We start from the raw sequence: 24,338 nt of genomic DNA on the forward strand, positions 1-24,338 counted from the left end.
TGTCATTTATATCAGGTATAACTCCCAATGCAATCCCTCCCCCCTCCCCCCTCCCCATAATAGGCCCCGGTGTGTGATGTTCCCCTTCCTGAGTCCAAGTGATCTCATTGTTCAGTTCTCACCTATGAGTGAGAACATGCGGTGTTTGGTTTTCTGTTCTTGTGGTAGTTTGCTGAAAATGATGGTTTCCAGCTGCATCCATGTCCCTACAAAGGACACAAATTCATCCTTTCTTATGGCTGCATAGTATCCTATGGTGTATATGTGCCACATTTTCTTAATCCAGTCTGTCACTGGTGGACATTTGGGTTGATTCCAAGTCTTTGCTATTGTGAATAGGTGGTAGATTTTTATGTGTTTGTTTTATTAGGCATTACCATGTGGATGTGTGCTATGAATGCTTGTGTATAGCAAATATTCCATGATATAAATAAGAAATATGTTTTAAATGTTATGATATGGGAACCCAGATATATTCAACACTCTGAAACTAGCCTCATTTTAATTGCAATACTGATGAACAAGGATTTAAGTCATCAATAGAATGTACTGACAAAACTTGTACTCAAATCTGGACTTGAACATTGACTAACTGTGGGATATTGGTAAATTTTCTTAACTTCTCTTTGCTTTGGTTTTCTCATCTATAAAACTAGGATAAAAATGGACCTTGCTTTATAGGGTTGTTATGAAAATCGTATAAAACAATGGGGGTAAAGTTCTTCATAACAATTGCTTGAACATGCAGTAAGCACCTAGTGAATGTGATGTATGTAGATTAGACAGAGGTCTGAATATACTTATGCAAGTGCTGTCTTGCCCATCTGTCATTGCCCTGGAAAGGCCTTGCTCCAGGTAGCTGCTGCCCCTTTTGCCTGGGTTCTAGAATGAACACACATGAGCCCAGCCCACACTGAGGATCTAAGTCCAAGTGAGCTTGCAGTTTGAAACAGAGCTGCCTGCCTGAACCCAGGCTTAATTAACAAATCCCCAGCTGATATGCTGGTTGAAGAATTGAGAATAAATAATTGTGTTAAGCCTATGAGTCTTAGAGCATTTTGTTTATAAAAGTAGTTGACCAATACATGTGCTGCTATTATTATTTTAATAATTATTATTTATATTAAAGATAACAAAGATAGTTGCCCTTGGGTCTGCAATGTTTATCTCATGCCCACTGGTTGTAACTAAACTGATTGTTTAATGCCTTAAAACATGGAGAACTTTCCATTTCTATCTTGAGCAACTGCCATAAGCATAAATGGCTTACTCACATTAGCTTCATCCCTCCTATATCTCCAGAACACACTGGCTTGTATCAGCTCTGCTTCAGCATACACTGCCATTGTGAAAAAGACCTGAGCACAGAGGAGAGACATGCTATCCCTAGTTTAGTGGAGTCAGTTGTGTAATTGGCTGTTTGACATCAATATTATGAATGCCTCTTTTTGTTGTTAGAATATTGTACAGTCCTTAAACCACTCATGCATCTATTGTCCTATTGATCTGCACTCCAATCTTCCCGATAGCCATGGTCAGGATTATGCTGCCTCCCGTGTAGTAAAAAGCCCTAATCTTTCAGCAGTTAGAGTGACTTGCCTAAGGCCACAAAGCTTGTACAGTACAATAGGACTCAAATCTAGAACTTCTAATGCCAAGCCCTGGCTTATTTTCACTGCCTCATGGATGCCTCTTAATGCTCACAATTTTCTTGCTCAAGAATAGACAATTTTCAATAGATTGGGTCACCAACAGGTTGGGTCTGTCTCTTACGTGACCCTGGTGTCACAGGAAGTATGCTACCACATACATAGTGGCATTCTGTCATTCCTATGTCAGACACTGGAACTCATACAAATATACAAATTCTAAAACATTGACAGTGGCTTCTGGAACTCTTGGTCTTTGCTGGTTTCTCAAACTGTTTTTGGTTAGAAGATTCAAAGGTGGGGGAGTAGATGGAGTAGGGACAGATCCTTACCTAAGGTACTTGGAAATATCTGAACCCATCAACTGTACAGTGCATTAATACAAGATTACAGAATCAAGAAACCAAGTCGTCTTTCCATAGACTTATTTGTAAATTCAGATATCATGTGAAATAAATTGACAAATGAATTTAATGTATTTTCTTTAAAACTTCTGCACAAACAGTAAGAACATAAGGGAAGCTTTCCAAAGTGTTGCCTTGGTGTATGACATTATCAGATGTCCTTGTTTGTGAAATTCTTTTAAATAATGTTGTCTAGATTTTAAATAATACACCTGATTTTTATCAAATAAAGCTCTGAGTTTCTGAACACTTCCTCTTTGGGAGAAAATTGGGTTCAATAATTTAGTATTAGAGTAAAGCACTGGGTAGTTGACTGTCTGGGTTATAATCTCAATTCCACCACCTACTGGTTGTATGACTTCAGACAAGATGCTTCAGATTTCTATATTTCAAGTTTCTCATCTATAAATTGAAATAACTAATAAGACTTTTCTCATAGGTTTTTATGACGATTAAACTAGGCAATTCATATACAGTACAGTTGGTACTAGTTGAAGGTCAAATCCTAGCAATTTAGTAGTAATTGTTCCTCAAATTATTAGGAATTAGCCAGATATGATTTTTGGCAGGTGATTTCATTTTTGTCATTGCTTCATCAGAGTGCTACAGTGTGTTTATTGCTTTATTTGAGTATTATATGGTGGCTAAAGAAGTTGTGCTTAAATCAGATTTTTGAGGTTTCAAATTGCATGGGCAAGAAACAGAACATTTCTGGACTCTGGTGTCTTATTTAAAAAAATACTGAAAATAAGAGAATCTGCCCCATAGGATCATTCATAAAATTAAGTGAGAAAATGAATGCAAGCACTTAGAAGAATGCCTTGAACATGCTAATTCCATAGTGACAAAACAACAGCAAGGGAGTTAGAATAAAGACCCAAAGTCTGTTATCTTTGTCTCCATTGGTCTGAAGGTGTTGACTCTGTAAACCTCTAACAAGAATATTTTAAACTCAAGTTGCTGACATCTTTGTGCTGTTAGTTGCCTGTCCCTGGGTTGTCAGTCTCTGGCTTGTGTTGGGTTGCTCCACCTGCCCTTGGCTTTGGGCCTTTTTGTTTGGAGCTGAGCCAGAATCTATATACACACAGTGGGTACCACAGCTCACAGCTGCTGCCAGTGTGTTGCCCGGAACACAATCTCCTTGAGAGAGCTTCTCCAAGTTGTCATCCCAGTAGTGGTTGGAGTGGAAGATGTCCCTTTTTCCAGCATTAGACTACATTTCTGACAATTCCAAAACCCTATTTCTACACAGAAATAGGTGCCAGCCCAGCCAGAATTTATCATCTCCCATCCCTTATCCATTCCTGGAATACTTCTATCTTTCATCCCAGGCTGTAAAATTCCAGGCCTATCCACATTTAAAGGTCTAGTCAGAACATTTCTTACTTCACAGCTAATCAGAAATTCTCTCTTTTATTGAAATTTCTAATCACACTTAAAGAAAGAATAAATCTAAGCTCTCTGTCATGACCTGAAAGTCTTTTGCTACCTCTCTGATTCTATTTCCTTCTTCGTTTGTGTGCTTCAGTCACACAAATCCTTTGTATGTTTATGGACTTTCAAGTTCATTATCAGGTATAGCATTTGCTGTTTTACTGGCTTGGAAAACTTGCTTCCAAAATCATCGCTTGATTGGATGTATTTTTTTCAGTTTTGAATCCTTTCCTCTCCATGAAATAACAACAACAACAACAACAGCACAACTCACTTTCCAGTCAATCTTGTACAGTGGTTCTTGACTGGGCATGCTGCCCCCACCCTCAACTGGGGGACATTAGCAATCTCTGGAGACATTCTTAATTTTCACAACTTCTATTCAACATAGTACTAGAAGCACTATCAAGAGCAATTAGACAAGAAAAATAAATGAAGGCTATCTAAATTGGAAAAGAAACAGTAAAATTATCTCTGTTTGCAGATGACATGATCCTATATATAGAAAACCCCAAAGATTCCACCAAAAAACTTCTATATCTAATAAATGAATTCATTAAAGTTGTAACACATAAAACCAACATACAAAAAATCCATGACATTTCTATTCGCAAATATCAACCTACCTGAAAAAGAAATCAGGAAACACTCCCATTTATGATATTATCAAAAAAACTTCAAAATAAATTTTACTAAGGAGTTGAAAGACCTATAAACTAAAAACTATAAAACATTGATGTTGTTGTTGTTTTAAATCAACAGTATGTATTCTCTGCTTTACCTTGACTAATAAAGGTAAAGCTTTTGAAAAAGCTTTTTAAAAACTAGTTAGATTTTTCTCTCATGAACCTATGACTGACTTTACTCACCAAGAAAGAATGCCAACTACAATTTACTTCTTTAACTGTATGCTTTTCCAAAATTCTTTAAACACTTTCTAGCATATTCTAACATAAAATCATATATTCTTACTTGGAAGAACACTTTGTATTTGCAATAAACCAGTCTAGAATAAATGAATTGTTATTGATCCAACTAATGACAGTAACTAATTAATTCACCTGTTTCTTCTAACAATTTCCTGATAAAATGTTTTCTAATCTATCTATTTTTTTAATACAAATGTTGATGTAATGATTTACTATGATAATATAGTTAACACAACTTTTTCCTTGTACATATTTTTTTTTTATATATATATAGCTCCTGGAAGTGTAAACCTATGTTCTTCATGCTTATCTCCTTTATCTCTTGACAATTTTTTAGAACCAAAGATCTGGTTTTGGTGACTAAGTGAAATGAAGAGAAACTGTTAAGCAAATTTAATAATAATAATAACAATTATTATTATTATTATCATATTTTGAGATGGAGTCTTGCTCTGTCACCCAGGCTGCAGTGCAGTGGTATGATCTCAGCTCACTACAACCTCTGCCTCCTGGGTTCAGGCGATTCTCCTGTCTCAGCCCCCCAAGTAGCATTTGTGACAACATAAATGAAGGTTAAGTAGACATTAGGTTAAGTGAAATAACCTAGCACAGAAAGACAAATATCACATGATCTCACTTGTATATGGAATCTAAAAAAGTTGAACTCATAGAAGCAGACAGTAGAATGGTGGTTACCAGGTTGGAGGGTGAGGTCAGGGAGATGTTGGTTACAGGATAAAAAGTTCCAGTAAGATAGGAGGAGTAAGTTCAAGAGATCTGTTGTATAACATGGTAACTACAGTTAATAGCAATGAATTTCACCTTTGAAAATCACTGAGACAGTAGATTTTGTGTTCTCACCACAAAAAATAAGTATGTGAGGTAATGCTTATGTTAATTAGTGTGATTTAGCCATTCCATAACATATACAAACATTTCAAAACATCATGTTGTACAGAATATACAAGTTTTATTTCTCAATTATAAATTAACTTATTTTATTTTATCTATTTATTTTTTGAAATGGAGTCTTGCTCTGTTGCCTAGGCTAGAGTGCTGTGGTGAGATCTTGGCTCACTTCAACCGCTGCCTCCTGGGTTCAAGTGATTTTTCTGTTTCAGCCTCCCAAGTAGCTGGAACTACAGGCTCATGGCACCACATCTGGCTAATTTTTGTATTTTCAGTAGAGATGAGATTTCACCATGTTGGCCAAGCTGGTCTGGAACTTCTGGCCTCCAGTGATCTGCCCACCTCTGCCTCCCAAAGTGCTAGGATTACAGGTGTGAACCACCATGCCCAGCCAAGTAATTAATTGTTAAAAAAGAATGTAAAATATCTCATTAATAATTTTAAATATTCATTATACATGGAAATAAAAATATTTTGGATGTAATGTGTTTAATATACCATTATAATTAATTTTACATGTTTTTAAACATTCTTATAATGTGGGCTACTAGAGAATATGGAATAATATATGTGGTTCACATGTATGCTTCACATTCTGTTTTTATTGGACAGCTCTGCCCTAGAGTTTTTAATTGTTCTTGGGCATAGTTCCTGATTTTACTCTTTATTTACTATGTTTCTCCTTCAAAATGATTGAAGCTTTTCTGCCAGCACTTAAGCCTCATTATCGCATAATCATCTGTTTATTTCCTGTATTTGACATTTGACACTTTAATCTAGACCCTGTTATGCTAAACACATAACTTTAAAAAAATTATAAAACCTTTTAAAATATTCAAAATTACTTTCAAGTTAGAATTTCAAGTGTGTTCTTAAGAAAAAGAAAAGGACAAAGTATAAAGGCAGAGGGAGAGGGCATAGCACAAATCAATTTTATCCTGCAGGGAGGGCACTTAAAGTAAAATTTTATTGAATAATTACATTGGGAAATTCTGCTTGAGTTTCCCCATATACTGTGTGCCTATGTGTGTGTATGAGAGTCTTTCAAGGATCAAATGAGTTAAACATAAAACACATAGAACAGTGTTTGCCATAGAATAAATAACAAATATTAGCTTTTATTTTATTATAAAATTGGATTGGAGATACCTCACAGGTCAGTATATTTCCAAATGATCTATGGCACAATAGAACTTAATAGCTAATATGAGAGTGATTATTAGTAAAAGACAGTTGTAACATAGAAATAATAAATATTTGAAGTGATGCTTGCCCTAAATCCTCTGATGTTTGCCCTAAATCCTCTGAGTTGAACGTTGCACATATGAATGTAACAAGTTATCACATGGACCCCATAAATAGGTACAAATATGTATCACTAAAAAATAAAATAAATTAATATTCTCCCCATCCCATCAGTCACTCTCCCCTACCTGCCTTATCCACCTTCACAGCACTTTCCCCCACCTGACATGTTTCTATACATTTGTTTGTCATTGGTCTGCCCACCAGAATGTAAGCTGCCTAAGGGCAGGATCTTTGTTGTGCTTCTTGTTGAATCCTCTGAGCCTAGAATAACACCTGATAGAGTAGGTAGTCCCATAGGAGTCTGTTAAATAAACTGTGGACAAATAAAAAATGCTTAAAGACAGTTGTAGAAACATATGTCAATGCAATTCTCTCTTTCTATATCCTTTAACCGAACTATCCCTTCACTTTTACAACCATGCACTTTATATTTCTATTGTCCTTAGTATTGTAAATTTGCATCACTAAAGGAGAAATGATACAGTATTATCTAGTCAAATTTCCTTACTTAACAGATGATAAAGATGCCACCCAAAGAAGTTAAGTAACAGGTCTTGTTCTAAAATAGTTATTTAAGAGATGGAAGAGTGATAGTGGCATTTTATCAAGCAATTGCCATCAGTCAGCACTATATAAAAGCTTTGAAGACAACTTCTCATTTAGTCCCCATAACAAGTGGTTAAAAGAAATACTGCTGCTTCTTGCATGACACGAGTGGGAAAATGGAAGCTGGAAGGGATTGGGCTAGTTGTCTAAAGTTGCACATCAGGCAGGCGAAGAGTTGGGGTGTAAACTGGAGTCTGATTCCAAAGTTGTGGGCTTCACATTGTGTTTTGCTGTTTTTCTTACTAGTTTTGTTTTGTTTTTAAGCAAAATGATACAATAAGGGAATTACAAACTAACCGTTCAGTGTCTCTTTTGGTTAGTCTTGGATGAATGTGAATTGAAGGCATCTGTCAGATCTAGACTCTCTTTGGTAGCAAACGCCAAGAAGGAAAGGAGGCAGCCCATTTCAGGGTTATAAAGCCCTGGGCAGAGACCCCAGGGAGGCCCTTGATGTGTTCAGTTTCGGTGGGAATAAATATAAAGGATGAGGAATTAGCTGAGTTATAATGGACAAAATATATAGACACTCTTCCTTGAGGGACATGTAAATTGATTTAAGGAGTAAACAGGGAGAGTATGTGAAATGGACTGTGAAAATGACTCTGTGCTACTTCTCTATAAGCTCTGAGATATTAGAGCTTACCTTTTCTCTCACAACAGAATCATCAAGTTATCAAACACATTTAAGAGTCTTTGTTCTGACAGAACCAGTATTAATAAATTAAAATAACTTTAAAATTGGGTAAAAGAAAGTTGAAGTTATTTTATTGCTTGCTCATTGAATGAAAAAAAAGATTTCTTATTTATTATTAAGTTGTTTTAAAGTTTGTCTTAAGTAATTTACCTTAAGCAGTATGAGATCTATGGGGCTTAATGTTTTGAACAGTGAAATTTGATTTGGAAATGATATGAATTCCTTGGATCTTTCTTGCTGGAAAATAAAACACCCACAAGCATATAAGTCACTCAACCCTAAACTGAGGGAGACAGAGGCAAAATGGAAGATGAACGAAGTTTATTCAAACCCAAATATTGTTTCTAAATTACTGGATAATATAGTTCCAGCAAATTCACATGAGAAAAGACCACTCCTGGTAGGAAAGAGTATATTAATTTCCCATTGTTATTATAACGAATTACCCCAAATTTAGTGATGTAAAAAAAGGACCGGTTCTATTACAGTTCTGTATATCAGAAGTCTCATGGGGCTAAAAATCAAGATGCCAGCAGGGCTACATTCCTTCTGGAGGCTTCAGAGGATAATCTGTTTCCTTGAGGTTGCCAGCTTCTGGAGGCTGCTTGCATTCCCTGTCTTCTGCCCCCTTCCTCCACCTTAATGGCCAGCAGAATAGCATCTTCAAATCTCTCCCTCTAAGTTTCACACTCTCTTCTGCCCCCTTTTCCATTGATCAGAACCTGGAGGCAACCACCCTTCATTGCAAAGTCACAAACTCTTTGTGCTGTCTTCTCTGTGTTCAACTTTTCCCCGTTCCTTTCTTCCCAAGTCCTCTGTCATCAAGTCTTGGTAGTCACCGGTCCTGCTTTAGGCTAGCATTGTTCTCATTTCTATAACTTACCATTTTACTGGACTCAATTATCACCTAAGAGGCATTCTTCACCAGGAAACACATTTATCTGAGATAAAGCAAGTTTTGTCATCTGTCCTCTTGAGATTTTGGTTACTTTACAATCTTGCAACAATGCTGCTAGGTCCTTCTTCTGCATGATATTTGTGTATCATCACTGGTGTTGTTTCTTTCATCCTCTCCATGAAATTTCTATTATTCAGAATTACCTGGCTTAATTCTAGTTCTCCACTTCCATTTTGCCATGTGTATAGATGCCCACAATGTCTGTGTGTATGCAGATACACATCATATCTTGGATGCATACAGATGCTCACAATATATGGATATGTGTATATACATATATATATATATATATATATATGACTATATGTAATTCATGGACATAAATATTTAGCAAGAACATACACACTTAAGAGAAGAATAGTATCCAGTGCTGTATGTTCAGAAAGATTTAAAGATGAATTATATGGAACCAGCTATGATGGGAATTATGTAGATAGTTTCCTCAAAAGACATTGGTGAATAGAGGACCATTTTCTGTGTATAAATACTAAACCTTGGTCTCTGGGACCCAGATGCATCTCATTGACAGAAGGTAAATCTTATCACAAAATTGTGGGAATGTTTAATCACCAGTGAGTCAGCTCATAGAAGAACTGCTGTCTTCTATTTAAATGAATCATGACTGGTGAATTAATGGTAGACACTAGATGTTAATTACCATATATTTTATCACTTAATATAAACCACATTGTGAAAGAAATAAGCCTATCAGCATTATAGTCAGACCGAATAAATGGTCATCTTTCCCGTTGAAGTTTGGTAAATAATTTAATAAATCTCCTACTAGAATCCCATGAAATTTCAAATAAACCAGTAGACTTTCAGTTTCGCTGTTTAGTACTCACAATGAATCCTTAATGTCTAACAGCATCTACAGTTTACATTTGCCTGAGGTCTCTAAAACATTATGAGATGAAATAATTTTTTTTCTGTTCCTTGGTGTATGGCTGTCATAGAATTAAAGTGTTTCATGAATTTCATATTTGAGTGAATGACTTCCATTCTTCAGCCTCTTGTGGGAAAGAAGAAATAGGTGGCGCTTCATTTAATAGTACACTGTCTTGTCTAGATTGAATTTGTTATGAATTGCATGGTTCTCAATTGTACTCTCATGCGTCCTTAAAACAAACCACAAATTCTATGGGACTCATATTTTGTTCTTTGCTGAACACTGAGAGTATATAAATGATGATTTAAGGGCCATGTAACTGAAGCTGGTATAAGGCTACAAACAGTATTCTAATTTTCCTTAGTGACATAACAGAAAGCTTGTTTTGAATATCTTTAAAAGTTTAATAAGAGTTCCGTTCAAGGTACTATAGAAACAGAGCTCCACAGAAAAATAAGTATGCATCCATTAGCCTTTGCTAAAATGTACCCAGATTTCCAATTACAAAATTCTTGTAAAGTCAATGATTTCCTCCTTTTAGAATCACTTAAAACAAGTGGGAAGAATTATATTGTTATTCAAACAGGGAACATTCATGTATATAGAATGGATTTCTGTCTAAGCTTAGGAGATTGCCAAACTTAAAAATGATTCTATTTGAATGCTATGGAAAATTCAACAGGAGTCAAAAGAGCACAGAGGAGGGAGTTAACTGGCTGAGCTCTGTGGATCAATTGATCAATAACCTTTTCTATGAACTGAGATCACTAGGTTCATTCAGCAAATCTCTACTGAGGTCCTATTAGGGCTTGACTTTGTTCTAGGTACTAAGGATACAAGACTGACCATGTTAGATAATGTCTCTGACTCAGTGGTATTTACTTTCTTCTGTTGGAGAAACAGACAACACTCATAAATAGACACTCATAAATAAATTGATATGTAATATACTGTTAGGTGATTAATTTTAAGTGCTACCAGGAAAAACAAAACAAGAGTAGGGCTGGAAATGATAGGAGTGTGACCTAATTGCCCTGGGTTTAATTTTCCTCACAAGCTTTATTATTTCAATGGGTATGAGAGTTTAAAACAGCTTCTAAAAATAACATAAGGCACAGAATAATAACATAAATATTAGAGGGAGTTGGGTATAAGGTTAGAAAAACTATTACATTCCAGGGTTAAATTCAATCACAGACATATAGACTTTAAAGTCTGGTACAGTTGCTGGAAACAGGCCATAGACTTGACCCTAAACCTCCTACAAGTCAAAGCAAAAAGGAGTATCCAACTGTTTAAGACTGGCTATGTCTAAAACACGGATACCGTGGAGGTGTTTATGAGAGGAACATTTTGCCCAAATAGAGGCCTAGAATGATTTTCATATATGGAGCAAATAACATGAGATAGAGTGAGTGACTCTTTGATGCCCCTCAAAGAAATCCAGCAGTTCATCACTTAAGAGAAGATCAACAAAAGCAATTAAAGATCTACCATCTCTTCAGAATTGTTTATTTTCTCTTGGTTGGTCTTACTTTTTTGTGTATGCTGTGGGGAGATGTCCTAGACCCCTTTGAGACTTTGATGAAAGCCATGGCCCTTATCCCTAGAAAAATCCAATTATATATGTCCACCTATAACTTGACATACTGCATCAGGCGTATCAAGGAGGCTGTGAAGACTAAGCGAAAGTCCTAAGATGTCCATTCCCCTTTACTATACGATCATAAAAATACAGAAACATGTTTTTCACATAATCCTCCCTAAATATCCATGTGACTGTATTATTCTTAAGTAATCAGCTGCAAAGAATTCACTGTTGTAGGCACTAATTATTTTTTAAAAAAGCAAAGTCTCATGTGCAAATATTTTTTGGCCAGTTGTTAGCAGAACCATATGCTTTAAAAATCAAAGCTACCTAAGAAAAATTAAGGGACTAAACAAGACACTAGCATCTCTGAACGTATGTTAATATGCTGGACAAATCAACTCATATCACATCCAAGTCCATCAGCATTTATGTCTACAATTTCTAGCTGTCTACTTTTCCTTTCTTTTCTACTTTATTTAATACTTTTGTATTAAGTAACATAGAAAAGACTTTTGCAACAGTGTGTATGTCTGTTTCTCAGTATGATTTTATATCTTAGAAAATTAACTTAGTTATCTAACTAATAGAATGAAATTGAAAACAGTTTCACAAAACCTCTTTAGTTGAGCCACAACTGAGATGCAGATCACGGAGATGTCTACGAAGAACAGAGAAGAAAGCAGTAATAATCTAGGTGGATAAACATCTTAATTGCCAGGTATCAGTTTTTAGCAGTTTGGTTGGCAACATTAAGAGGATTTCATGTTATTTCACCTACCAGGACTCCTTTTACCACACCCACAACATTTACCCACTTGGCCTGCCTAAACAAAATTAAATAAATTAGAAGAAAATTGCTCATTGTGACACTTTACCCATTATTTTTCAGCAGTTCCTTTTCCATTCTTTACTTGTTTCTCCATTCTCTCTACCTTGGTATTCAAAACCTTTATTGGAAGCCAACAGAGCAGAGGGTATGGGAGTCATTAGTTACCATGAAAGAGAAGTGAGGTCTCTGCACGAGGCACACACATCTTTGGTGTCCAAGTGGTTCTGAAGTCATGAATTGCAAACACCTACCTCTGTTTTAGAGCCCCGCAGGGTGATACCCAGCAGGAGAGAAAAATTCTCTTTTAAGAAATAATTCCCTTTAATGTGAATTTCTTTTCAGATACACGTTCACAAACACTTGATTTTTATGAGTGGATCCTGTGACATGGAGTAGGTGTGTTTCTTGAAAGTTCAATAGCCATGAGACCTTTCTAACATGAGTTTTGTTTACCCAGATAATTTAACTAGGTTTTCAGAAAATTTTTTATTCGTGACTTACTGGTGTACTGATCATTGCTTAGGAGAATCATAAAGCCAATATATGGTGAAAGAGGTGCATACATATGTATATATTTAATGTAAAATATTTCTGAAAAGTATGGTGTTATATCCAAGTTGTTCTTTAGTTGGCAGCACTAAATGAGATAACTGTATGTGTATTTATGCTGAGAAAGCAAATTTTTCATTTGTAACCTCTCTAATCCTGAAAAAGTACACTTATTTTTTTCTTACTACCTTGAGATTGTTCTCCTTTTATGTGGTCATTATACGTTAAATAAAGGAGTTGATAGAATTGGTGGGGGGTAGGGAGAGAATCATAAACCATAATGAAATAAATATATCCTGATGGCTACTGGTCCAGGAATATTCTCGAGGGCTGCCCACGTGTGAAGCAGCTTGTGGCAAATCAATGCCTGAAATTCAAGGTGTCTTCTCTATGACTTGGTTTGAGCATGCATTTGGAACACAGTTAGTGTTTATTCTCTTGGTATAATAAAGTGTTATGACTTAATCTGCCCAATCATTAGTTTGATTGTCGTAAAATGGGGATAAAAATAGTGCCTGTGGCATTAAGTGGTGGCAAGACCGAATGAAGGATGTACGCAAAACACACGGGACAGTGTTGCTCAAAGTCAGTGCCCAACAGTGCTGGCTGTCACGATATGGTGATGATAGCTTTTCTCTCTCAGTTGGAAAAGGCATAGATTTCTCTTTGTTCCTAAGTTCTCAAGCTTTGAAGAATAGCATCCTTTCTCAGTGATGACCTTCCATTTTGCATACATAATTTAGCAGATTTTGTGTGTGTGTGTGTTCTACCTGGATTACACAGCAGCTGCTGATGTGATGAGGGTGCCTATGATGCTGAGGTCATCCCACATCAAATGCCCCCAGTACCTCTCTGCTCTTCTGCCTCAAGACTTCTTCCCAAGCCATGTGTAGTGTTCATATGCAAGGAAGATAATACCCAGGGTAAATCCCAACCACTGGAGGATGACAGTCTATGGATAAATGTCCCAGTCTCTCTGGCTTTTGAAGGGACCATTCTGAAACATATTCGTTATGGTTCTCAGACATTCCCCAGTGGGAATGAGCCTAGTTGCTTATAGTCATCACCAGTTCAGTGATGCAGCTGTCTTGGCTTTTTCTCCTTCCTTCCTTCTTGCCACCCAGAATTCTCTCTCAAATAAATTACTCTAGACTTTCAGATCTTTGTGAAGGAATCCAACTTGATATGCAGAACATAACCTCTATTATCACTCAAATCTTCACAAATATTCTCTCCAAAATTGGTGAAAATTCATCCACACATTTTTCCTGTGATGCGGTAACAGTAGACAAGCTGACAAAAGTCTAATTTTATTTATATAGCAAATCCATAAATCTAAATACTGTTTCTTGAAATTATTTATGGGCCCCTGCATATCAAATATATTGTTAGTAAAACAAAAAGGAAAAGAAAAAAAGCCACTTAGATATCCTAAGGCTGCTTACTACTTAATCCTTTTAGTCTTTCCATGGAAGGAAAAAAATCCTATATATAGTGTCAACTATATCCTCACTTGTCTATTTTTTAGCTTAGGGCATTGGGACAATTCTCATGATTCTGACCACTTCTGTTCACCATTTCAATGCAAGTGATCAGAAATAAAGAATATCTTGATTTAGAGTCAGAAAGGTCAAATTGCAGTTGTCTAAGGCCCCTCAGGAAAACCAGTTTGTGTTGTTTTGTTAGCATTTTTATTATAACCCATGCCTGTCTTTCTGTCTGTCTATCTTGGTCTATTATGAACACCTAACTTTTTTCTTGTAGGGGCATGCATAAGGCTAGTATTAGGTTGGTGCAAAAGTTATTGCGGTTTTTGTCATTGGCAGTAATGGCAAAAACCGCAATAACTTTTGCACCAACCGAATATTTTTCAGAGAGAAAATTAATTAAGATGAGGATTCTTGTGACCTGATACTCCCCTTATGGACATTTAGCATGCAACAATATGGCTTTCATCATGCAAACTTATAGCTTTCAGGTTGGATTCAGTTAGAAGACATGTTGCTTTGGTCCACATAGTGATAAAATGTTTCACATTAGAATTGCTTGTGATTTAAAGATCCAGATGTTTTAGGCCGGGTGTGGTGGCTCACACTTGTAATCCCAGCACTTTGGGAGGCTGAGGCAGGCAGATCATGAGGTCAGGAGTTCGAGACCAGCCAGGCCAACATGGTAAAATCCTGTCTGTACTAAAAATACAATAATTAGCTGGGTGTGGTGGTACGAGTCTGTAGTTCCAGCTATGCGGGAAGCTGAGGCAGGAGAATTGCTTGAACCCGGGAGGTGGAGGTTGCAGTGAGCCAAGATTGCACCATTGTACTCTAGCTCTGGACGACAGAGTAAGATTCCATTTCAGAAAAAAAAAAAAAAAAAAAAAAAAATCCAGGTGTTTTAAATACCAACAACAAAAATGAGTATTTTGAGCTTCTGAAATGGATTGTGTAACAAACCTGGGTCTCTATTCTTGCATTGCATGCATTGCACAGCCTGGAGCTGAGTACCAGTTGCTTTTTATTTGGAAGTTTTCACTACCTGCTCCTAGCTTGCACCTTGTTTGTTCTTGGTTTTGTTTTCTTTGCCTCTTACGTGCTTCACTCATTGATGCTACTAGCCTAGCCTCCAAAGGAACTTGAAGTTTGATCTCAGTTTTAATATCCTAGAAGACATGCATTAAAATAACTTTCCTTTTTTAAAGTCAAAATAAATATAGGGCAAAATAGTACAATTTAAATTAGCTGATTCTTGAATTTACTGGGGCCTTCATGACTCCAAATAAAAGTGAAGGGTCCAAATTTCCTTAGTTTACTGATGTGGAAACTGAGAAACAGAGAAGTTTTTATTTAGTTTTCTTTTCTGTAACACAGTATTTGTACATTGTTATAGGATATATTTGATATGTCCTTACATCCATAGACTGTACAATGATCCAGTCAGGGTATGTAGGGTGTTTATCACTTCAAGTATTTATCATTTCTATGTTTTGTGAATGTTACAAGTATTCTCTTTTAGCTATTTTGAAATACACAATACTTTGTTGTTAACTATAGTCACCCTGTGCTGCTATCAAACGTTAAAAACTACTCCTTCTAACTATATATTTGTACCCATTAATCAATCTTTCTTCTTCACCCCCAACCCATACACCCTTCCCAGCCTCTGGTATCTATCATTCTACTTTCTGCCTCCATGAGATCAACTTAGAGAAGTTAAGTTTTGCTTACAGTCACATCACTAATGATACAGTATGTCAGCTCTTAAGTGGTCTAAGTAAGACTTGGAAGATACTTCACTTTTTATGTTGAAATAGAAAGGTCCTAAGCTATATCTTTCATGAAGATTTTGGTTATTTAAACAAAATACCCTTTTGTTTTTAACTATGGTATTTGTAAAACCCAAATTATAAAATTCTGAATTCCTTTCAAACAAGTAAGACCTAAAACCATGATGTTTTTGAAGGGATCTGAGTAGATTTTATGAGCATATTGCCAAGATGATAGATCAATGGGAAGGTGGGAGCACACACAGAATGAAAGGGAAATGTGGTAATAGAAATCAAATGCTTTCAAAAAGCTTGAATGCATTGTTCTCTTCTAAATATCTGTTTTCCTGTCATTATTAATCCTGGTATTTTGCTTTATTCTTCATATTTGGGAATTTCTTCTACTGTGAGATCTGGGTTTTATATAAAAAGATAATATATATTCTATTTTAGGACATTCTTAAAGGTCACCCTGTGAATGATCTGAGAACTTTACCAGAGCATGTGCATTGGAGTCCTCATTAGCTACTCAAACAAAAGGTCTTAAAATTCACAGGATTCTGAGTTGGTGTGAGGGTGGAATGAAAAGACCCCTTTTTTTTCCTTCAAAAGCAAGCCAGGCAATCAACTCCAGGGGATGCCTACAGGGCCTATTAAAATTTTCAAGATGTGACATGAGCTTGATTGCTAAATTGGCTACACATGGAGGGGAAGCCAGTGGCCCTCAGAAGCAATATAATTCCTATGAAATAAATGTTCCTCTCTAAGCATGCCAAGCTTTCAAGGCACCAGGGAAGTCAAATCTTATTTACATTTTTGTTTTCTGTGAACAAATGCAACTGCTCCTCCCCACTCCTGAAATTCTCTGGGTCACAGGCAGTGCATACTTGCTCATGTCTACTTTTTAGTAGATGCTTCACATTATGCAGTTTTGGTTACACTAATCTCACAACTGGACTCTGCCTCCGGTCTTCATCCCTTACAGTCCATTCTCAACCCAAATAGTTTCCTGCTGAAGAGGAAGTCACACTGTGTTACTCCTCTGCTCTAACCCTCAAAAATATTTTAGCCAACTCAGAACAAAGGCCTAAGTCCTTAGGATGGCCTACAGCGGTACTTCCCAAAGTGTGGTCCCTGGATCTGCAAGATTAGTATCCCCTCGGAAGCTGTTAGACATACATCGTCTCAGGCCCTGCCCCAGATCTACTGAATCAGAAATACTGAGGGTGAGCTGAGCCCAGAAATCAGTATTTTAACAAGTCCCCCGCATAATTATGATGCTGAGCTTCAGTTTGAACACTGCTGTGCTAGAAGACCCTTGGTATTTGTGTCACATTTACCCTTTCGCTTCATTGACTGCTATTCTTCTCACACTACCCCAGCCACTCTGACCTCTGTGCTAAGTACATTCCTACCTGAGGGACTTAGGATTTTGTATTCCCTCTCCCCTAGATAGCTACATGCTCTGAAGTCTCTTGTCCCTGAGTAATGATGTCTCTGCTCATATACTTGTTTGTTTGTTCATTCATTTATTCAACATATATTTGCATATCTAAATTTTGGGCTCTGGGCTACAAGCTTGGGATATAAGACTAGGTCTCTGAACTTTGGGAATTTGCACTGTAAAAAGGGGTTAAATATAAGCAATGACCATTGCATCACAGTCATTCTTTTGATCTGGCAAGGACTGCTTGAGTTATTTTTGTATCTACCCTCACCAACTTCAAGTCTTTTCTCAGATGCCATCCTCATAGGCGAGGCCTCCTTGCCCAAGCTTCCTAGGGCTGCCGTTACAAGTGCCACCAACCAGGGGGCTTAGGAAACAAGAGATATTTCTTCTCCCACAGTTCTGAAGGCTAGAAAAATCCAGGTGCCAGCAGGGTTGTACTCCCTTTGAGACTCTAGGTATAATCCTTCCTTGCCTCTTCCTAGCTTCTGGTGACAGCCAGACATCCTTGGTGTTCCTTGGCTTGTCTCTGTATCCCTCCAGTCTCTGCCTCTGTTGTCATGGTGCTCTCCCTGAGTGTCTTCACCCTGTCTTCTTAGAAGGACATCAGTCATTTTGGCTTCAGAGCCCACTCTACTCCAGTATAGCCTTATCGTAGCTAGCTACATCTTCAACAAATCTGTTTCCAAATAGGATCACATTTGGAGGCACTGGAAAATAGGACGTCAATATATCTCTTCTTAATGGGGGTGCATGTGTAACCTCTAATTCCCACCCTATTTTATTTGCACCTTGCCCTTGGCATGGCATACCCCACTTCTTCTGTACTCTGTTTCTCTTATTGCTGCTTGTGACCTCCCAACACACTTTACGTTTTACTTCTCTATTTGGCTTCCTGTCTGGCTCCCTCCACTGGTATTTAAGTTTCATTAGAGCAAAGATTCTTGTCCCTTTCATTTTCATACCCATAAAATCCATACTTTTAGAATATACCTGGCACACAGTTGTGGCTCCATATATGTATGTTGAATTAATGAAAATGATAGATCACTAACAACATCATTTAGTTGTTCAGAAGTCTGATTAATTTAAAGCACAGAAAGCACTCTCTTTTTAAAAATTTTTCATTTTTCATGCCCGGGAGGCTAAGTACAGAGAGAGTATTATGACAGTGCCACCTGAGAAAAGTTAAATTTATTCTAAAATAAATGGTAAGCTTCTTGGTGGACAGGGCTTTCTATCAGGGAAAGACCCAAGGGAAGTTTTGTTTCTGGGGATATTTCTGGATAACTGAACTGGCACCCAGGAATCAGGAAAGAACTGGTATCAGAAGTATCATTGTTCAAAGCAAGGTAGAGTAAAAGGCTCTCCCATTGCAGTCTCTTGTCCCTGGGTAATGAAGTCTCTGTTCATACACTTGTTCATTTATTCAACAAATATTTGCATATCTAAATGCTGAGCTCTGGGATATAAGCTTGGGATATAAGTCTAGGTCTGTAATTTCCCTGGTAGAAAGAGATTCAATATAAGTGATGATAGCCACTCTTTTCTTTGGCAAGGACTGCTTGAACTATCTCTGTACCTACCCCAAAGAAAATCAACTATTTTTTCACCCAGTCTAGGCACAAAATAACACAGATATTTAGTGGTCAAGTGGGAAGCCACCAAAACAGGACTGGGGGCAATTTCAAAGGTAAGTCTGCTATTGATCAGGCTTTGTTACTAGAGTCAGTGCTCAAGCATCCCCGTGAGGAATGGAATTAAATGAAAGTGCTGTTCAGTGAAGGTTAGAATGCAGGGCTTTAACGTTATACCCAAGTTTGCATTTCTGTACTGCTATTTATGAGATATATGACTTTGGAAAAGGTACCTAACCTATCTGAGGCTGTTTTCTCATCTATAAAATGGCATTAATCTTTCAGTATTGTGTGATTAACACAGATAAAAAATGTAAGGTTTAGCATAGTGGGAGGTCCGCAGTAAGCACTCAGTAAGTTGGTATTCAAGACAAACATAAATCCAGATGGTATACTCAAGAGTTTGGTGGATCTTGGTTTCTCTTTCAGGGCATCATGGGACATAAAAAAATGGAATTATGAAAACAACGTGAGCCAGAGTTCTGGAAATGGGAACACCCACACAAATCAAGAGGCAGACAATGGTGTCAGGAACATAGGAAAAATTGCCAACTTTTTGTGTATTTACTTTTAGGGAGGTTGCCTACATTTTATCAGATATGAATCTCGGATGGCAAATTTAAGGCAAGTTTCATAAAACACTTTGGGAAAGTGAACCATAATATTAAAGCATGACGTTTCATCCCAGTATTGTTAAAATTAGGCAGAATGGCTTGGGAGGCCATTCTCTTTAGCAGTTCACTTAACCATGCTGCTTATAAAAGATGGCAGTGAATTGAAACTGAAAGGCAAACTGTGCTCTCACCATCTGTATGATGTGGTTGTCACTCAGATTGTTTGGAAAGGAAAACCATTTATAAGTTTCTCCAGCCCTGGATTGAGCACTCTGGACAGAGTTGGATCCAAACTATGAAAAAATGCTTCCTAAGGTTATTTCCAAGGCTTCCATTTCAATACGAATGCTTTGACAATCAGACTTAAACCATCCATTGATTTAAATTACTTTATGAGACTGGATTAATTAAAATGCTCAAGATAAGAACCCCCCCATCTATCTCCCTTTCCCTATTTATCCTGTTCTTCCCCCCATGGATCATCAAAATTTGGATAGCATGTTGAGAGCTACTCAAATGGTCAGGAAATAACAACTGTGATTAACATGGTGACTTTAGAAAAGTTGCATCTGTAGCGACGATTAGGTTTTACTCTGGGAGAACAATTGAACATGATTAAAAATTCTGCACCTACACAAAGTGTCATTTTTCTAGAGCAAAAATGTCCTTGTGCTTTAGGGACTGAGACAAGGCAGGAATGAAGTCTACATCCCCTCCTGCCCCCTTTGCTAGACTCTCCAGCATGCTGTCAAGGTATCAGTTTGCTGGCCCACTTCTGGCTAAACATAAGGATCTTTTCTTACAGGTAAGGTATTTCATATGCATTTTTCCACTCTGGAAACATGAGTGGTGGCCTTTTTAGGTCAGATATATAGGTCTACATTATGGATGGCACACAGTGCCTGCTTTTATAAGCTGATTGCCGATCTGTCCTTGCTTACCCTAGAGCAGAGAAGATGTTCAATCCAAATAAGCATCTTTCAGCTAAATGACCTTTGCTCAGCCTTACTCTCATTAGAACTTTGCCTGTCTACAGCATGGGATGAAACTAGGTTTAATATCTATTCAGTCATTCCTTAAGCATTAGATGTTTACATTTCAAGCAATACAGAATAATTCTGCTTTGTTGCTAATACTGGAGGTGGGGGATACTATTTTATGAGGAGAAATAACTTGACTTAGAATATTTCTACCTTTTGTAACAGTGTGCTGTATTTTAAGTTCCCACGCATTATTCAAACAAAATGTTTTATAGACTCATCACAGCTGGTGGCTGGAAGTGACTACTGGGCAATCACTCCATACCATCCTCTTCTTAAAAATGACAAGCTTAATTGTCCTACCCATGATTCCTAAGTGGAGAATCATAAGCCACAGAATTAACAAAAATGTTTAATGAGTGGTTCCGTGGGAGAAGAATAGAGTTCTTTAAAGAATGACGAGGAGAGAATGTCTTTCTATGTGGCACCTGAAAGACAATTTCAAGCCCCCACGAATAAGTAGTAGTATTATCACTTTTACTGTATGCTAGGCACGATGCTGGAAGGTACCTGGAAGAAGAAGATAAACATTTCTGTGGGCAGAATGAGCTTTGAGGGCAGTTTCTATCCTGTGGAATTGAGTACTTCTCATTAGCAAAATTGTAGGCCAAAATTCTTTCTCCCACTCTTCTCTTTTAGATCCTCCCAGGCCAGTTTTGGAGCACCTCCCCAACCCTACTCCAAACTGCATTTTGTGGAATCCATTTTTTGCAACAGGCGTCATTTACCTCTCCCCGTGCCAGCAGCTCCTGATCACCTGACCTCTATTCCTTGAAAGCAGAGCCTTTCCCTTGTTTGTATTTCTTACTCCTGTTTCTAAATCTGGTCACCATTAACATCTTCATGGAGTTTATCTTATTGAATGAGCCACCCTTTGTTTTAGTGAATGTAATGTGACTGAAAGAATTCCAGTTAAGGTACGTCAAGTAGAAATGTGATTGCTGATAGGACCCAGAGAAATTTCATAGAAATCAGGGGCAGGAAATACTATAAGGCCTGGGCCTCGTGGGAGACAGAACTGGAAAATGAGTCTGGATTTAAACAGCTCTGAGAGCCTCAACAGACATGGAGTCAATGGGCTGCATTTGAATGCTTTGTCATCATTATGCGTCTGTAGCCTTTTGTGTGTCCTTCATTTTGGGCCCTGCAACTAACCCATCCACTATCTTAGAATCCCAAATCCAAATTCCTTGGAAGCAAATCTGTTGGCCTCCCTCATCTTTTCCCATTATTCCCCAGGTCATCAAACAGCCCATTACACACAGTTGGGTTGAGTTGCATTGAGGGGAGAATAAGGAGGAAGAGTCTCACACAGACACAAACACACATAGACACACATAGACACACACACACACACACACACACACACACACACACAGGGAGCATCCAAAGCTGTGGCCACTGATGGATAGTTTGAGAAAGGGGAGTGGTGTATTCTCTAATATAAGGTCTTAAGATAAGAGAAAGGCCAGGGACCTTTATGGAATAGCTAATATGTTACCTCAGCAAAGTAGGGTTTCGAGTAAGGGGCTAAGGTTGATTTTCACTTATATTCAAATCGTATTGAAAAATCATTTCCTATTTTTCCCAGGGTCAATTCCTGACAGCAGTTTGCAAGTAGAAGACTTAATACACATATTCTTACATGTGTATGTGTGTGGTGTGTTGAGAGAAAGCATATGGACACTATTGCAGTGGCAACAGAAGACAAAGTAGTATGGACTTTTCATGCTAGAGGAGATTTTAGAGATCTGCCGGCCCAACCCACACATTTTACACATGAAGAAATCCGCACTCATAAAATTTAGATGGTTAACTTAAGAGTGTACAGCTATTAAGTGGCAGAACAGAGACGGATCTCAGATCTCAGAAAGAACAAAGCTCAGATCCTCAATCCAATGAGCTTTACAACCCAGCTCTATTATATTTTTGTCTCCAGAAAGAAAGTCTTTATTATTAGGTTGGTGCAAAAGTAATTGCAGTTTTTACCATTAAAATTGCAAAAACTGCAATGACTTTTGCACTGACCTATAACTGAAGCAAGCCCAAATATATATCATGCTTTGTCATTGCATGGTTGGCTTATTACCTTTCAGTTCTCACCTCAAAGGTTAGTACCCCAAAGGGTTCCTTGACCACTACCTATAGTCAGTTCCACTCCTTGTTCCCCAGGTTTTCCACGACATCATTCTTTTCATACATTCAGATCACATGCCCCAATCTTTAATCACCTTGTGCATTTGTGTCCTCGATTTACTCTTCCAGTAAAATATGAGGCTCTATGAAGGTAAAGATTGTTTCTCCTCTTCACGTCTGCATCCCTTGCTCCTGTAATCATGCCCAGCATATTGTAGGAGCACCTAAATAAATAGTCATGCCTGTGTACATTTAATACATATAAATATTAAGAGAATAAGTGGTTGGAGAGAACACATAAACTCTTCTTGACCACATATACTTCCTAATTACTGACAGCATACAATGTTTAATATCTTTGTGCTATTATATTTCTCTAAAGATCCCCATATATTTTTGTGTGCTGTGTCATAATTTCAAGCTAAAACAAAACCTGGAATTCATAGCAAAGGGAACCAGCAACATCTGATTCAGATGTGATTTTACCTGCGTGGGTGTATTTCACATAACTGTGAGTGTGACCATAACAGAGAGTAACTTGGCTTAGAGATGCTGCATCCCAAATATCCTCTTTGTTTGTGACTCTGACTTTGTCCTGTCACTTTGTTTGTGACTTGTGACTTTGTCCTATGACTCTGACGGTAAGAATTGTTCATTCTTATTTCTGGCTCTTGGCAGCCTACAGATGCTTCCTGTTAGTGCTCCTGGCAGGTTACTGATGGGGCCTGTTGTTTATTGCCCTATCTATCAAGTCCTATTTATTTTTAAAATAAACTTTAAGTATACTGTAAACTCCCTTCACAAACAGATTTTTCCTCCTCTTACACTTGACAAGCCTCTAAAAGGAATAGTAACTCTGTCTCATAAATATTTGAACTTGCACCTTTTAGGAAAGAATTATACTTAAGCTACTCAAGAGCAGGAAAGGTCTCTGTCTGAAACCTCCCTTCTAACTACTCACTTCTGTCTTCCTCTTTAATCTCTCCCTCACTTTTTTTTTTTTTTTTGCATTATCTTATTCCAACTTTTATACTGCTCCCTTATCCCACTGCAGACCCAATTCTCTGGTCAAAACTGCTGTCCATGTCTTTATTAAGTATTGCTTATATAATGTAAATGTCTTTATTAGAAATATTAAAGGGTTTACTATTTCCAAGCTCATCAAACCCAAATGTTTTATATGTCCTGCTTGGTCCTACATCATGTGAATTTACTATTTTATTCAATCAACTAACACAAAGCTGATGAGAAAAGACTGTGACTGGTAAAACAAAAAAAAATGCCTTGGGGTTTAGATTCATACTGACTTGGGTTCAATTTTAACATGACTACTTATTAGCTGACAGCCTTGAGGAAGTCTCCTAACTTATCTTACTATGTTTTCTCATTAGAAAAGTGAATACTAATGATACAGATTTGAGTAAAGATTCATGGTTGTGATAATTAATTTCAGGTG

This window comes from Macaca mulatta, chromosome 2 (assembly GCF_049350105.2).
Source record: "Macaca mulatta isolate MMU2019108-1 chromosome 2, T2T-MMU8v2.0, whole genome shotgun sequence".
In the NCBI taxonomy this organism is placed as follows: domain Eukaryota; kingdom Metazoa; phylum Chordata; class Mammalia; order Primates; family Cercopithecidae; genus Macaca; species Macaca mulatta.